At 57.9% G+C, this 15946-nt stretch overlaps 1 protein-coding gene across 6 annotated transcripts in view; it reads left to right on the top strand.

Annotated features, from left to right (window-relative positions):
* Positions 1-1079: 1079 nt before the first annotated feature.
* SLC4A2 (solute carrier family 4 member 2) overlaps positions 1080-15946 on the top strand; it is a 54074-nt gene continuing 39207 nt past the window's right edge. For 3 of the 6 annotated variants that reach the window (XM_084859706.1, XM_084859703.1, XM_084859707.1), the window contains exons 1-2: positions 1080-1173; positions 12741-12823. The gene's annotated coding sequence lies outside the window, so the exon portion shown is untranslated. Of the gene's footprint in view, positions 1174-6049; positions 6213-9714; positions 9865-12001; positions 12079-12740; positions 12824-15946 lie in introns of those variants that run through there. The other 3 variants (XM_084859708.1, XM_084859709.1, XM_084859704.1) reach the window with 3 other exon arrangements.

Here is a 15946-nt window from a genome sequence, read left to right on the forward strand (position 1 = left end):
GAGTACTTCCAGGCTACGCACTTGCTCCTTCAGGGATATTGCAACCCCATCCAAGACAGGTCACTCACCCAATTCCCGGACTGGGGAACCACCAATCCACCGGGCTTCCCTCTCGTCAGGATTCAGCTTCAGTTTATTGGCCCTCATCCAGCCAATAAACTGGATGAGGGCCAGCATTGTCACTGGCCTCCCGTTGCACCTGTAGCTTTACTGCCCTACTCTGCTGGGCGTGTTCGGTCACCTCTACTTTTCACCTAGTTCTGCTGGGCACAAGGAGCGGCTTTGTGTATAGAACCAGGCTGAGGCACCTGCTCTAACCAGCAGCCCTTGGCATGTCTCCAGGAGGAGGGAGGCTTCTTTTGCCCCTCCGCCTGCACCGAGCCTGGGAATTCCTGGTGCAAAGCAGCTGCTCGGGTACCACGTGCATGTATGCACACCGATGCACGCGCATGTGTGCAAAGGCCTCTCATCCACACAGGGACATCCCTCAGCACCCAACGGCTGACGGGGCTGACTCTCTCCCCAAGCAGCCATTCCGAGGGGGAAGGAGAACTGCCTGCCTGTGGTGCTTTGCGTCCACGCACACACTGGCGCTCTCACTGAGCGATGACGGCGGCTCAGGATGCTTCACGCATCACGGCAGCCCTGGGTTTCCCTGCCAGTGTTGACGGGGGCCTGCAGATGCGTTCGAGGCAGAGGGGCTGGCTCCAGCCCTGAGGGGCCCTGGCCAACCCCCCCCCCCCGCTTATCAGCTGCCGGTTGCAAGCCGCTCCCCATCGCCCACAGTGGCCTACGCGCAGCGCCGCCCCGGCCCGGGGCACGACGGGGCACCCGAGCGGCAGGGCAGGGCCCGGCCCGGCCCGGCCGAGCGGCAAGGCCCGGCGCCGCTGCCCCGCATCCGCGAAGCGGGCGCGTCGGGCAGAGCGCTGGGAGCCCGCCGGGGCCGCCCTCGCTGCCGAGGGCCCGAGGGAGCAGCGCGCCCGTCCTCCCGCTCTCCCTCGGCGCCGCGGACCGGGGCTTCTCCGCGGGGGCGGGCTCTGGCGGGCGCGCGCGCGGCGGTGCCGGGCGCGCGCCGCGCTGGCGCGCATGCGCACCCGGAGAGGCGGGCTGGTCCCGGAGCTGGGCGGCTCGGGCGCGCGCCCCGGGCTGCTGCTGCCGCGGCGCTGCCGGAGGGTGAGTGGTGCCCGAGGCGCGTGCACGAGGCGGCCGGGGCGCGGAGGAGGGGGCGGCCAGAGGGGGAGGGCGCGGCGCGGCGCGGCCGGAACCCGCAGCCCGGGTCGGGGGTCGCCCGCCTGCCCGCGCCGCCCCGCGCGCGAGGGGAACGCCGGGCCCCCGCCCCGCCCCGCCCGGGCCCGCCCCGCCGACTGCGCCGAGCGCTCCGGAGGAGGCTCGGGCGCCGAGCCACGCGGACGCGCCCGGCGGGGAGCGGGGCAGCCTGCGCGTGCTCGGAGGCGCGCTGTCTCTTTGTTCAGAGCCGGGTGCCGGCCGGGGTGGGCAGCTGCGGCAGCTCCGGCGACACCGGGGCCGCTACGGAGGGCGGCGGCGGCGGCGCGGAATCGGGGCCTGCGCCGCCCAGCTCCGCGCCCCGCTGGCTGGAGGCAGCGGCTGCCCGCCGGAGCGGGGAAGCGGGAGCCGCAGAACGCGTCTCTCGCCGGCCGGGCCGGGCCGGGCCGGGCCGGGCGGGCCGCTCGGGAGCCCTCGCGCTTGGCGCTCGTGCGTGCGGGCTGGCAGAGCCGGCGCCAGCTGTGCACGTGGCGCGCTGGGCCAGTCTGCCGCGGGTGCGGCGGCCTCTTTTCCCTCCGCCGGCCGCGTGGCCGGGATCCACAGCGTGGCCCCCGGTGCAGGAAGCTGACCAGGGCAGCTGGGTGAAGGCCAGCCTCGCCACCCGCGGCGGAGCGGCGGCGTCCCCCCGGCCCGGGCCGTAGGTGATCCAGGCCACGATGCCCTCTGGTCAGAGAACAGCTGCTCGGGAAGTGGTGGTGGGGAGCGGCACGTGACCCCTTTGTGACCAGGGTCTTCCCTGGCCCCAAAGACCCAGTCCTTGATCTGCCCGGGAGGGCAGAGGGGTGCCACAGTGATGGAGCTGGCAGCGGGCACACCTGGTGTGCTTCTGGGTGCAGGTGCAGACACCTTTTGGGCTGGGCACCTGGCGAAGAGGTGCACTTGCATAACCTCGGAAGTGGCGGCCTTCCCGATGGGAGAAGGTGATCTTGGGAGCGGGAGGGGAGCCGCATCCTCTCTTCAGGGAGGAATTCTCTGGGCGCAGCCCGTTCCTGGCAGGCGTGGCCTGCGTGGCCTTGCACATCTCGCCTGCTTGTGCAAACACCCCCTGGCCGCCGCCTCCTGCTGCTCTCCCTGCCGGCAGCTGGGTTCCTGGACCCCAGCCTGTGCCAGCTTGGCTCAGGGCATCAGGGCTGCCCCCACAGGCCTCCTGTCTGGTTCTGGATGCCCGAGGCACTCTCCCAGTGGCTGCAGGTCCCAGCAGACCTTCATAGAGGTGCCTGGGGCTGCCGGCTGGAAACTCTGGAGCCCTTTCTCAGCCTGTCAGGTTCTTTCTGATCCCAGGGCGGGTGGGGGACACCTTTGGTCAGACCCAAGCCCTTGACATTTGCAGCAAGCACTCAGCTTGCACAGAACAGTGCGTCTTCACTAGTCCAGACAAGCAGTGGCGTCCTCCCACTCTTCTGCTTTCCACGGGCACAGGGGCAGAGAAGACCGGCTCTTTTGCTCCCTCCTCCTGGCTTTTTTCACATGGGAACTGAGCTTTGCTTGGGCTTGACTCCCTAGTGTCTGTGCCTGCCTCCCCTGCCCCACCCAGGAATGATTCTGGACCTGGAACATGAATGGCTGCTGCTACTGATGATCATTTGCATTAAGATTACGACTGCTCCTTGGGCACCCTCTCTCCCTTTCAAGCGCCATTATGCACTGCTGGTATCTATCCATCGCTAAATCAGGGGGAGGCATGAGCACCTGAGCATGTTCAGAGTGATACCCTCCTCCCGCTAGATGCTCCTGACGGAGCCTCCAAGGAGCTGTGACACTCCCCCAGAGTTTTTAAAATGACACCAGTTTCCCACTTCCCCATAATTCTCCTTTTCCTGCACCGAGCTCGTTTGTTTGCTGCTTTTCCAACACCTGAAGCACTGAGCAGATCATTTAAAAACCCCTGCTATAAACCCAAATGATAAGTCAAAAATAAAAAACTACAAAAACTAGCCACAGAACAACATCAAGCACCTGCTTGCCAGAACCCCATTTTGCCCCTTCTAGATCCTGGCAGGGAGTGAGCTTAATTTGCACCTCCACAGGCAGAGGGTTCCAGAGCTTAGGAGCCACTGCCAGAAAGGCCTTGCTTCTGGCCTCTGCCATCCTTGTTTGCTGCAAAGGCAGAGTAGATCCAGCTAGGCCTTGGGCGGTGCGTGGACTCAGGTGGGCAGAGGCAGGCTGTGGCCCAGGCTGTGGCGGGCTTCAGTATTCAGAGCAGCACCTTGAACAGAACCCGGAAGCAAACTGGCAACCAGTGTGTGTGGGGCAGAAGAGGTTGCCTCTGTGCCCATCGCCCCACACCTGATGGAAGGCAGGCACCTGCGCTCTGCCCCAGTTGAAGCTTCTGAGCTGGCTTCAGGGGCAGCCCCGCGTAGAGTGCATTGACTATGGCAGCCTGGAAGTTACAGAGCAGTGGATGTGAGGGCTGCCCTGTGCCAGAGTTCTGGGGGCTGGGAAAAGGCACTCCTGCTGAGAGCGCCAGGCCTGGATCTGGGCTGCACCAGGCTTGTTGCCCAGCCGGCCAGCTGGGGTAACAGCCACCCCTGCTTGTCACAGACCCACGACTCCCCTCCTTCCTTCTGTCCGATAATGGAGCAGGGCAGGCCTTGCAGAAGAATTGCCAGGAGGGCTTGCCGTGGGGAGAAGAGGAGGGCGGGGCAGGGCCAGGCTGAGACAGTCAGCGGTTGAGGGCATCTTCCCAGATTTCTCTCTCCAAATGAAAGCAGGCCAGCTGTTGCTGTCTGAGCTAGTCCTGGGGCTCGTTCTGACGGAGGACTTGATGGTTCTGTTCTCTGGGTGAGCCGAAAGTGCATTGTTTTTGCCCCATCCTGACTCTGGGAGTTGCCAGAGCCTTGAGGAGCAGGTCCCAGTCTGTATCACTGGGTGCTGAGCCCCCCGCCTTGGAGTCAAGCGCTCCTGCTGCACCTCCCTTGTGGTTGTTTTGGGGCTTCCTCTGGAGATCCTGATCTGTCCCATGCTGGGCTTTTTGGTGTGGGCGTGCAAAAATGGACTCTTTGAATCAGGCAAGCTGAATGGTCCCTCTGCCCCAGTGCCTTGCCTCCGGGAGCAGCCTGGACCAAAGGACCGTTGGTGGAGCAACCCTGTTCCATGGGCTCTTCACCCTCTGCGCAAGCCCATGGAGGCCTGGCTGCTTTTGGGAGCAAATGTCATCTGTGGGCCCAGGAATGACCCTGGCAGTCTGGCTGTGCTTCCCAAACAAAGCTTCTCCCCCTGCCAACCCGCTCATTGTGGGAGTCTTGGGTGTGCTGGCTGGGCCAGGGTGAGGGCAGAGGGGGCAGCTGACATGCCACCCTTGTTCGTTTCTCTTTACCTTTATGTTGTGATGGGTTGTTACTTGGTGGGTTGTGTTTTCTGCAACAGTTTCATTTTGCAGTCATTTGAGGTCCAGCTTCTGGGGCCTGGCATGGGGTAGTGTGTGCACGCGTGCGTGCGAGAGAGAGAGTATGGGGGGGCAGGCGTCAGGCAGGCCGGCTTTTGAAAGTGAATGGAACATGTGACTTGACTGTTCTGCTGGAGTTCTTTCTTTCCTGATGGTTGGCAAATGTCTGCGAAGATGCGCTGGCAATTACTTGCCATTGCTGGCCCTCTGTGTTGTCAGGTGCGTCAGAGCTCTTGATCACAATCCATTCGGAGTGTGCAGGCATGGAATTGCACCCACTATCACTCCCTTTGAGGTTGATGTGTTGGGGGTGGGGGTGGGGATTTCTTGTGCTCAAGGTCTGATATATTGCCACATGGGAGAAGCTGGAAGGAAGTACGTTTGCCTTAGGCCAGGTAGTGTGTCCCTGTAGTGCGTGGCTGGGCTCGCTTGCTTAAGCATCCTGGAGCACTTTTCTCCCATGCATAGCCTCTCTGCTTGTGGCACATGCAGGGCCCAGGTTGTGTGGCCGGTGGTACAGATGGGAAAGGCCAGAAAAAATGGGGGCATCTGTTTTCTTTCCTGATTCCCCCCTGCACCAATTGTTGTTTTTGCTTTTCCGGCTTTCCCATCTCTGGTCCTTTGAGGAGGGAGTCATACCAGAAGGCCTGTTTGGCACCTTCCGCCTCCGCAGCTCTCCTCCGTGTCTGCACAGCCGTGGTCAGTTCCAGCCACGTCGGAGTTGGTTGTGCTTGCACAGTGACCTGTGCTGATGAGTGTGGCGGCAGCTCTGACTCGCTGTGGGGCTGAGCCGTTGCCCTTGGATCAACGGGGCCAAGCGCCTCGCAGACGTCTCCTGGTGGAAGTGTTGCCCTGAATCCCTTGGTGAGGGCAAGTAGCATTCTGGGAATGGGTGGAGCTTGCTGGGTCTCACTTCCAGCCGTTCACTGGCCCAGCCAGCCCAACGTGGCCAGTGAACTTCTTCCATTTGGGTTTCAGAAGATACTTCTGGTGTCATCATTTCTATAAATTTTTTATATGATGCGTGTTTCTACAGTTTGCTCATTTCCTGACATAGATGTAGCTGTGTTCGGTTCAGGGTGCCACCTCTTTATGATGTTCAGAATCAAGAGCGGAAAAGGACCCCATGGATTGTCTGGTGCAATCCCTCACTTAAGACAGGGCATCCGTAAACTCACCATCCGGCAATACTGCAATAAAGTTAGACATCCTACCAACATCTGGAAGAAAAGGCCCCCCCACACACAGACACACACACCAAATCCCAAATTCACATTGGAGGTTGCATTTCCCTCACCTCTGTCCTGATCTGAAAATGTTGGTGACCATTTTGAAATCTGCCCCGCTTTGGATGAATCTGCTGACAAGTCACCTTTTCAGCAGGTGACCTGTTTTCCCCAGACCATCTCTGCTCTGGCCGTCATTCCCTTTGGCACCACACTGCTTTTATCTCGCTGGAGAAACTCGTATGCAAGAGCCAAAGCATCAGCTGTGTCCTTGCAGCATCTTAACCTCTTCATTAGTGTCATACCACCTTCCACAGGTAATCATCGAGTGATGTGTGTGAACTGGCCTGAACCATTTAAAGCCTTAAGAGACCAATGATGCAAAAACTGCACATACCCAAACACTCGACTTGGCAGCCACATCGCCCACACAAGTCTGCTTCTCAAGGTTGTGGAATGGAACTTCCGAATTGATTCCTCCAGGGGGTTTCGCACGTGCTTCCTGAAGTCCCGCTACCAGGCGCCTCTCAGCCTCAAACCAGCTGGCTCCCTCCAGTGCTAAGCTGCCCTTGAGCTGGCTGAGGCCTTCTTCCTGAGGGATTGCCTAAATCCAGCCCCCTCTGCTTTACACCAGAGGCTTCTTTTCCCAGTCTGTGTAAAGGGAGGGGGACGCAGCAGCCACTGTGATGGGTGTGCCTGGATAGAGGCCTGGCCACCCTCCTTCGGGCCATGGTGACCTCGAGATTAGATTATTGTCTCGTGCTCCACGTGAGGCTGCGCATGGAAACGGTTCGGAAGTGGCAGCTGGTCTGACTGCTCCTGCTCCTTCATTGTGATTGGCTGTAGGTCAGCGGGACCACATCTCTCCAGTGCTGGAGTGGCTACCCAGGCATGTCCAGACTCCTTTCAAGTGCTGGTTTTCACCTAGGAGGCCTTAAAGCTAGGTCTGGGCATCTCGGGGACTGCCCGCTCTCATATGAACAGGAGGGCCATCGCTCGGTGGGAGAGCTCTGCTTTGCATGCCGAAGGCCCCAGGTTCAAATCCCCAGCAGCATCTCCAGACAGGGCTAGGAAGGGATCCTGCCTGAAACCTGGAGAGCCACTGCTGCCAGTCCGTGTTGACAGTACAGGGCGAGACGGCCCAAGACTTGTGTAGAAGTGGAAATGTCGGTAGGTGTCACTTTTCACAGCCCTGAACAACAAGCTGCATGTGCCAAAATTTGCTTTTAATATGTTAGTAGTTAAAATTTGTATAGCTCTTTCAAGTGTTTAAAGTACTTCACATAGATTATCTAGCAGTAATCCTTACCACAACCCTGTAAGGTAAGGCAGTATTATTGCCCACCTATTACAGACAGAGAACTGAAACCAAAGTGGCCTGCTAGTAAATTCATGGCAGAAGTAAGATTCAAACTGGGGATTTTGATCGATAGCTCAGTTTCTTAACCAGTACATTACACCAGCTCTTCACAACTGTTAAAAGTACAGGAGTCAGTCTATTTTACTCTGCATCTAGTGACTCCCCTCTGTCTTCTGTCTGATTTCATTGCTCTCACAGACATCTGGGATTGTTCAGCTTAGAAGAGAGGCGAGTGAGGGGAGACATGATGGAGGTGCACAAAACTATGCCTGGTGTGGAGAAAGTGGAGAGGGAGACATTTTTCTCCCTCTCTCATAATACTAGAACCCAGTGGGGTCCTCCCATGCAGCTGATTGGCGGGAGATTCAGGACAGATAAAAGGAAGCCCTCACACAGCACAGAGTTAGACTATGGAATTCGCTTCCACAGGATGTAGTGATGGCCACCAATTTGGATGGCTTTAAAAGGGGGTTGGACAAATTCCTGGAGGAGAAGGCTGTCGGTGGCTACTAGTCTTGATGGCGATGTGCTCCCTCCAGTATCAGAGGCAGTTAGCCTGTGTACACCAGTTGCTGGGGACATGGGTGGGAGGGTGCTGTTGCGCTCATGCCCTGCGTGTGGGTTCCCAGTCAACAGCTGGTTGGCCACTGTGTGGACAGAATGCTGGACGAGACGGACCCTCAGCCTGACCCAGCATGTTCTTATGAGGTGGCTTCCTATATTCCTGGCAAACCCCCCCCCCCCCGCAATCTAGGAACTGTTGAGGAGGCGCACCCTCTGTCAAGAAGCAGGGCCTTCTTGGTGTGTGCCTCTGGGCTGAGGAATTCCCTTCCACAGGTTTGGACACTTCACACCATCCCTTCCAGCATTCTCCAGGCAGCTGTGCTCCATTCTGCCTCTGTTCTGTTCCTGCTGCTTCAATTAATGCTCTCAGTTAAGAGGGCCTTAACTGGTTTGTTTGGGTTTGTTTAATGGCTTTGAAGTCGCCCAGGTGAAAGGTAGTGCAGACATTTTAAAATAAAGCCCCTAAATATATGCAAATGAACACAAGAGGGTAAGCATTTCCCTGCTGGATCAGACCAAGGGGCTCCATCTAGTCCAGCACACTGTTTTCATGGCGGCATCCAGAGTCCCCAATGGGGGAAGCCGCCAAGCAGGGCAAGAGGCAATCACCCCCCTCTCCCACCCCTTGGCATTTCCAAGCCAGGGCTCTGCTGAGACCGGGTGGGCCGAGCTGCAGTGTGCTCACTTAGGTCCTGTCTTCCCTCAGTCCTGAGTCCCTCCCTGTTGCCTCTCCATCTGCTGTGGATATCTGACTCTTCCGCAGGCAGGCAATGCGGCACTTCTGATGCCCTTGCCTGGGTCTTGCTGCCATGGGATAGTGTGAAGGGGGGGTCAACACACTGGAGGAGGAGGATGCCAGCTGTGGGGGGGGCCATGCCCCTGTTTGAGGGCTTTCGGGGGGATCCTGGCTGCCCATCAGGGCAAGCCAAATGCCGAAGTGGCCTCGGCCTCGAGCCCAGCCACCTGCGCCGGGGGTCCACTGGGGCTGGGACTTCTGTTCCTCGAGTGCTGCATCATGTGAAGGATCTCCTTTTGTCAGTGTTCAGATGGTTTTTGCCACTCAGCTGGTGCATGCAGCCAAGAGCTTATGGGGCGGGGTGTGCGTGTGCAGGTGCTGCGCCAACCAGGGCTCCTGTCGCCCTTATTTGGGCTTCTCCAAAATGCCCTTTGCGGCCCACAGCTGACTGTTCACCAGGGGGTTTATTTATTTATTTGTTGCATTTATATCCCGCCTTTTTCCCTCTTGCAAGGAACCCAAGGCGGCTTTACATTATCCTCCTCCTCTCCATTTTATCCTCACAACAACAACCCTGTGAGGTGGGTTGGGCTGAGAGTCTGTGACTGTCCCAAAGTCACCCAGTGAGCTTCCATGGCCAAGTGGGGACTAGAACCTGGATCTCCCAGCTCCCAGTCCAACACTTTCACCGCTACACCACGCTGGGATCTCCCACGTTGACAGTGGAAGTGTTCATCAGGTAGCTCCTGGGGTGGGCAACGGACTGGATGAGGGCCAGTAAGCTGAAGCTCACTCCAAACTGGATGGAGGTGCTGTTTGTAGGCAGTGCAGCTGCCCTGGAAAGTGGGGTGCAAACAGCTAGGGATGGAGTTGCACCCCCCTCAAGGATCAAATTCCCAGTTTGGCAGTCTTGTTAGATCTGACCCTAACTTTGGATGCCAAACTGGTGTCTGTGGCAAGTATGCCAACTACAATGCCACTTGAACAGAGGTAGCCTGGCCACAGTCATCCAAGCAAGCCCAGGCTTGGCTACCACAGTATGCTACATGTGGGTCTTCCCTTGAAGATTTGCCAGAAACCAGCAGGTTCAGAATACAGAAGCTCAACTACTGATGGGCACAGGTTACAGGAACACATCTTGCCATTTTCTTTTGAACAGCTCCATGGCCTCCCTGTGCATTTCTGAGGTCAATTCAAAGTGCTGATGTTCCCCTTGCTGGTCCCACACCAGAGAGGGCTTAATAGATGATTTTATCTCCAGGATTGTCAGCTCCCAGACAAACCTGCCTGGGCTTTGAGGCCATCTGAGGTAAGCGTTCTTTGGATAACTCAGCCTACTGAGGTTAGGCAGTTGGTGACGTGACTGTGGACGGGGTCTTCTCAGCAGTGGCACCTAACTCCCCAGGGTTTGTGTAATACTACATCTGGCCAGACCCCTTTTGCATGGTGTATGCACACTGCGGGGTGTTTGTGTGTGTGTGTGTGTGTGTTCTGGATGGGATGAAGGTGGTGTGTGTGTGTGTGTGCGCGCGTGCGCATGCATGTTTTAAAATAGTTCCCTCCTCGTGGATAGATCACTCCCTGGTTAAGGTTAGATGCGCAGCAGCTTCTAACCTCAGCAGGGGTGGCTGGGTGGGCAGGGGGCTATTGCAGTGCTTGGCCTCTGGACACGGATGCCTCCAGATGGATGCCTGAAGAGTTTGGGGGCATGCTCCTGCTAACGTGCCTGGAGTCCTGCCAGTGCCCTGGTCCAGTTGTGGAATGGGCAGGGCCCCGTTACGCCCAGAAGCCCCTGCCAAGCCCTAGAGCTTGGGGCCCAAGAACTGCAGGCAGCGAAGATGTTGGCACAACGGCTGGCGCGCACGTGGGGGATGACTCGAGAGGCGCCTGGCCAAGCATGGGATGGAGGAGCCCACACGGTGGTGGTGAGGAGGAGGATGGTGACAAAGGGCACTGGCTGCTCTGCTGGACTTGCGTCTGCTTGGCCTCACCCAGTGGAGGAGCTTTCGGTGCACCCTTTTTTGGCAATGGCAGGCACGGGGCCCTGATCCAGATCAGGTCCACAGTCTGTGTGGGGAGGGGAGGGGCTGGAGCCCCCCTAACCCACACGCTGGGGTCCTGCTCCAGATCAGGGGGCCCGCACCAGCAATTTACTTTAAACAGCACCCTTCATCCAGGCCAGGACTCTGCTGGCAGGGAGCGTGTCGCTGGCCCTCTACGGGAGGACTTCACTGGGGCTGCTACTGTCCTGGCGGGCCGCATGGCTCTGTTTTGCCAGCCATGCTTTTCTCTAAGTTGCTGGGTGGGGTCATCTGGAGATTTGGGCTGAGGTGTTGCCAGTGTGCTGATGGTACCTTGTTCCACCCTCGGATCCTGGGGAGGTGGTGGAGATCCTGAACTGGTCTCTGGGTTCATAGATCATAGAATCATAGAATAGTAGGGTTGGAAGGGGCCTACAAGGCCATCGAGTCCAACCCCCTGCTCAATGCAGGAATCCAAGTCAGAGCATCCCTGACAAATGCCTGTCCAGCCTCGTCTTGAAGGCCTCCAGCGTGGGAGAGCCCACCACCTCCCCAGGTAATTGGTTCCATTGTCGTATTGCTCTGACACTCAGGAATTTTTTCCTGATGTTCAGCCGGAATCTGGCTTCCTGTAACTTGAGCCCATTATTCCGTGTCCTGCACTCTGGGATGATCAAGAAGAGATCCTGGCCTTCTTCTCTGTGACAACCTTTCAAGTACTTGAAGAGTGCTGTCATATCTCCACTCAGTCTTCTCTTCTCAAGGCTAAACATGCCCAGTTCTTTCAGTCTCTCTTCATAGGGCTTTGTTTCCAGTCCCCTGATCATCTTTGTTGCCCTCCTCTGAACCCTCTCCAGTTTGTCTGCATCCTTCTTAAAGTGTGGTTCAGCGTTGGAGTGAAGTGGGGAGATGTCCCAGACGCAATCCAGACACAGTGGAAGGGCTCCTGGCTGGGGGTTGTCACAAATTTCATAGAATCATAGAACAGGAGGGTTGGAAGGGGCCTACAAGGCCATCAAGTCCAACCCCCTGCTCAATACAGGAATCCAGATCAGAGCATCCCTGACAGATGGCTCTCCAGCCTCATCTTGAACGCCTCCGGTGTGGGAGAGCCCACCACCTCCCTAGGGAATTGGTTCCATTGGGAGCTTTACAACCCGAACTTCATTTGCCAGGGGGGGGGGGCAGGGCAGGAGGACTTCAACCAGTTTGGCAGCTTCAGCCGTTCCTGGAGAGCTCAGACATTCTTGCCCTAGAATACATCCGGGCTGGATTACCATGGTGCTGTCTCCATGGGGCTGCCCTTAGAGACCATCCAGAACCTTGGGATTAGTCCAAAATGCAGTTGCCAGGGTTTGGACCAGAGTGCAGGTGTATCTCCTTGTTCATCTCATTATGCCACCTTTTCTACCTGTTCATTTCCAGGTGCAGATATTAACCTTTTAAGCCCCGGATGGTCTGAGATCAGGAGAACTACTCTCTGCCATACAAACCTGGCCAAGGTTGGAGATCTGCCTTGGAGCCTGTTGTCTGTGTCCCATTGTCAGTGGCGGCTCAGTGGGTGGGCTGGAGAGGGCAGAGAGGGCCTTCTCAGTGGTGGGCCCTGCGCTGTGGTACAGCCTCCCTGGGGTGGCCTGCCAGGCTTCCTCCTTACCTGCTTCCAGACACGCTTCCTTTTTCAGCAGGCTTTCGACGCATAGCGTTCCGCTTTCCTTGTACTTTGGCCCGGCTGGTGTGGCTGCGCAGTGTTGTCATTATCTGGCTGCTGGTGGCTTTCTTGCATTTTATGGAACATTTTCAAATTATTCTAAATGTGTTATAATTTGTTGTACTAATACATTATGTAAGCCTCTTTGGTTACACTCTGTAGAAAAGTGTGGTGTAAATATATTTTAGGATGCTCTTTTCAAATGCTGTTTGCGGGCTTCTGGTTTTGTTTGTTCTGTTTCAATGCTGCATAATGGTTTTTGTGTTTTGTTGTATAATGCTGGCGAGGGGGGCTCTCCTCTGCCTTGTTCTGGGGGGGGGCTTATTGCTCCCCATCTCCTCCATGACTCATAGCCCCTAGACAAGATTAGGGTGGCATCTGAAGTGGGGGTCCCTGGGATGGGAGCAGCTACGTACGCAAGTGGGGTTAACCCCTTCCTGGCTGTCTGTTTTTCAGCATCCTGTGGAATGGCTCAAAGTGGACCTGCTTCTCGTCGTCCTTCCTGAAAGCTGGAGACTGTGCAGGGCCTGGCTGAGGAGGTGAGTTCTCTCCTGCCCTCTGGCCTTGAGGGCTGCGTGGGGCATAGTGGGCTTGGTGGTGAAGCTGTATGCCACCTTTTGGGGCTACAGAGAATGGGGGCTGAGCTGCAGAGTTTGGGGTCCATGTCATCAGTCGTTTCTCTCTCCTGCTTGCTCCAAAGGGAGTGCTCGGAAGCAGATAGAGGGAAAGGCACAGGCAAGCCGGATTTGGGCCTCTGGAATTTATTGCCTCAAGATGTGGTGCTGAGAGCATTCCCAATGTTGGATACATTTATGAGGTGTATTGGTTGCTTGTTTTCTCTTCCCCCCCCCCCCATTTCCTTCTGGGACATCGGAGCTTAAACAACTATAGAGAAGAGGTCCCCCCCCTCTATATTTCCTTCTGGGCATCAATCAGGACATTAGGTTGCCCCTCCCTGCTCAGGGAGCCAGCGGGAGGCAGCTGCCTCCCAGGTCAAACTGGCTAATGCTACTTGGCCTGGCATGGGGGGGTGCGTCGTCCCAATTCCTCGGACTCTGTGGGCGTCTCCTTTGTAAGAGGGGTGCTGCATGGTGCCACTCCGATGGTGAGTGCGGGTTGGAACTGGCTTGCAGTGAATGGCAGAGGTTAGGATCACCTGGCCCTCCTTGGAAGTGTCCACTCAGCATTACTGTTAGCGGCAGGATTCGGGGGGGGTATGTGGGGGGGTTGTCTGCTGAAGCCAAGGCAAGTGCTGGGGACCTTTCTCCCTGTCTCTTTGTGTCGTGCGGCTTCTGTGCTGGCTCTCCTGGCTGCTGCGTAGGTGACTGGGGTGGGGGTTGTGTCTCTGGGCCCACAGACTGAGCAGTGGGCTGGGGCGCTGGGCGGCCCCCGCTCCTTTGCCTCACCAAGGGGAAGCAGGGGCTCTTGTGCGCACACACGCAGCTCACCCGGGTGCCTGCCTGCTGCTGCTGCTTGTGAGTGCCACGGGAGTGGAGGCGCCTGGCCTGGCCCTGTGCTGCAGGTGGGAAGGGAGCTCTGGGCTGCGCCCCTGGGCAGGACGAGGGGGCGGTTGTCAAGGGGGCTGGCCTGAGGCACCGGGCAAGGCTGACCGAAGGAACCCTGGGAGGGGGCAGGCGGGTCGGTGGGTCTGTCTAGATTCACCAGGTCTGGGTTAACTTGCACGGTGCTCCTCCCTCCAACGCCCGCGTGCAGAAGGGTGGCCACAGCGACCCCCGTCAAGGCACCGAGGCTGTGGCTTGCCCAAGGCCAACCAAGGAGCATGTGGCAGAGCTGAATCAGGTCAGAGAATGAATCTCTCCTTCCCCCTCCAGTTGATCTTCCATCTCAGGGGATGGGCCAGTCTCCTATCTCTCACAGCCATTCAGCTGTTGCCCCGCAGCTCCTTTTTCTCCACTTGCTGCCCCATAAAGATGGGATGGCTGGGGGCAGGGGGTGGCATGGGAGTGAGCTGAATTTTGCCCGGGGAGATCCAGATCCAAGCCCCTCCTCCACAGTGGCCTCGTTTTACAGCCTTGAGCGGTCATTTCTCTCAGTCTCCTCCATTTGTAAAATGGAGCTACGCGCCAACAACTCTGTGGGCCATTTGCCAGGATGGCTGACACAATCAAGAAGGTTGCAGAGAATCTTAAAATTTTTAAAGGGGCTGTGTAAACAGTAATGAGAAAGTTTTGAAAGCCACGGGAGTTGCAGAACAGTTGATTCACAATTGCAAATGTTTGGAGAAAAGGGCCCAGGGCGCCTGGGAAACTTCTCCTGCACAAGCCCCGTGGAGACGCAGGGGCGCGCATGTTCATTTCAGTGGGGATTGTGCAGAAGGCTGTCCTTCCAGTGGATCTTGCCCAGAAGGAGTTGCCACGACATGTGGGTAGCCACAAGAGGGGGAACAGCAAGGCAGCCCTTGGCTGCCCTTGGCTGCCCTTATTGGAAGACAAATTGGGCATCATTGAGAATATCCAGGAATGTTCACTCTGAACACCAAGCCTGAACTGAAGGAGGGGCTGGGTCGGTTGGGCCAAGAGGCCCTCACGTTCCCTCCGGCTCCGGGGTGCCGCCTGGGCTGCCAGCATCTTTCCTACAGGAGACCTGTGGCGATCCACGTAGGTCTTTCCGCCTTTGCTGTCCGCTTTGGCAACCTCTGGAAAACTGTCTTGGGTGGATATGTTTGGCTTGAGCTGTTGCTCAGGCTGGGCTGGGGGACGTGCCTTTGACCCTGCCAGGACAGCCCCCGAGGGACTGCGGGCACAACAGTGACTGCTGGCCCTGTCTGGCTCGGCCCCAGGCATGCGGCTGGCCCCAGCGCTGGCGGCCCTGGCGCCTGGCGATCTCATTAGGCGGCGCCCCTGCAGTGCCGGGTCTCTTGGTGCCGGCTGGAGGCTTGTGTGACGGCCAGGAACCGGCGGCGGCGGCCCAGAAGGGGCCCCGAGCACTGGCCTCTCTGCCACCGCTGCTGCCCCCTCCCCTCCGGCTCCTCTGACCTGCCTGCTGCTGGGCCAGCATGGTGCACCTCCGGCTGTTCTGGCAGTGAGCCCGGTGCCTGCGGCGGGGCCGGAGGCCAGCTCACCCCCTTCCATGTCCTCTGGGGTCACTGGAGGTCTTCAGGCCTTCATCAGCCTAACCATCCCTGACCGCTCCGGCAGACTGCTCGGAGCCCTCTGTACCGGGGTGGGCACTCCCTGGCCTTGCCCTCCTCCGCCCAGGTGCTTTTCCCGGCCCGCCTGTTCCGTCTTTGGCTGCATCCGGGTTTCCACCTTGGCGCCAGGTGACTGCGCAGTGCTGGGGGGAAAGAGTTTGCCTCGCCAGTCCTAGGAGTGCCTCTGAGGAAGCCCTCCGCCCCCAGCCTCAGTTTCCTCTATACAAAGTTGGATGCATAGTAATTTACCTCACAAGATGGTTGTGAGGGTGCATGCAAGAAAAACTTGCGTAGGTTGCCACAATGTGGTAGGTTGCCACAATGGGACAGATTCTTGGAGAGGTGCTTTTGGGAGAGGGCGGGACCTTTCTCATGCTTTCCCTGCCTGGTTGTTGTTGCCCCTCAGCCTGTAGAGCAGGCAGCTGCATTTGGCATCTCAGCGGGGCAGAGGCCTTTTCTTGCTTGGTTCTTTCCCCTAGAGAGATCTGTGGGGGAGGAAGGACCAGGGGAA

The sequence above is a fragment of the Heloderma suspectum genome, chromosome 5 (assembly GCF_057233095.1).
Source record: "Heloderma suspectum isolate Gila_16-S chromosome 5, 16-S_ref, whole genome shotgun sequence".
In the NCBI taxonomy this organism is placed as follows: Eukaryota; Metazoa; Chordata; class Lepidosauria; order Squamata; family Helodermatidae; genus Heloderma; species Heloderma suspectum.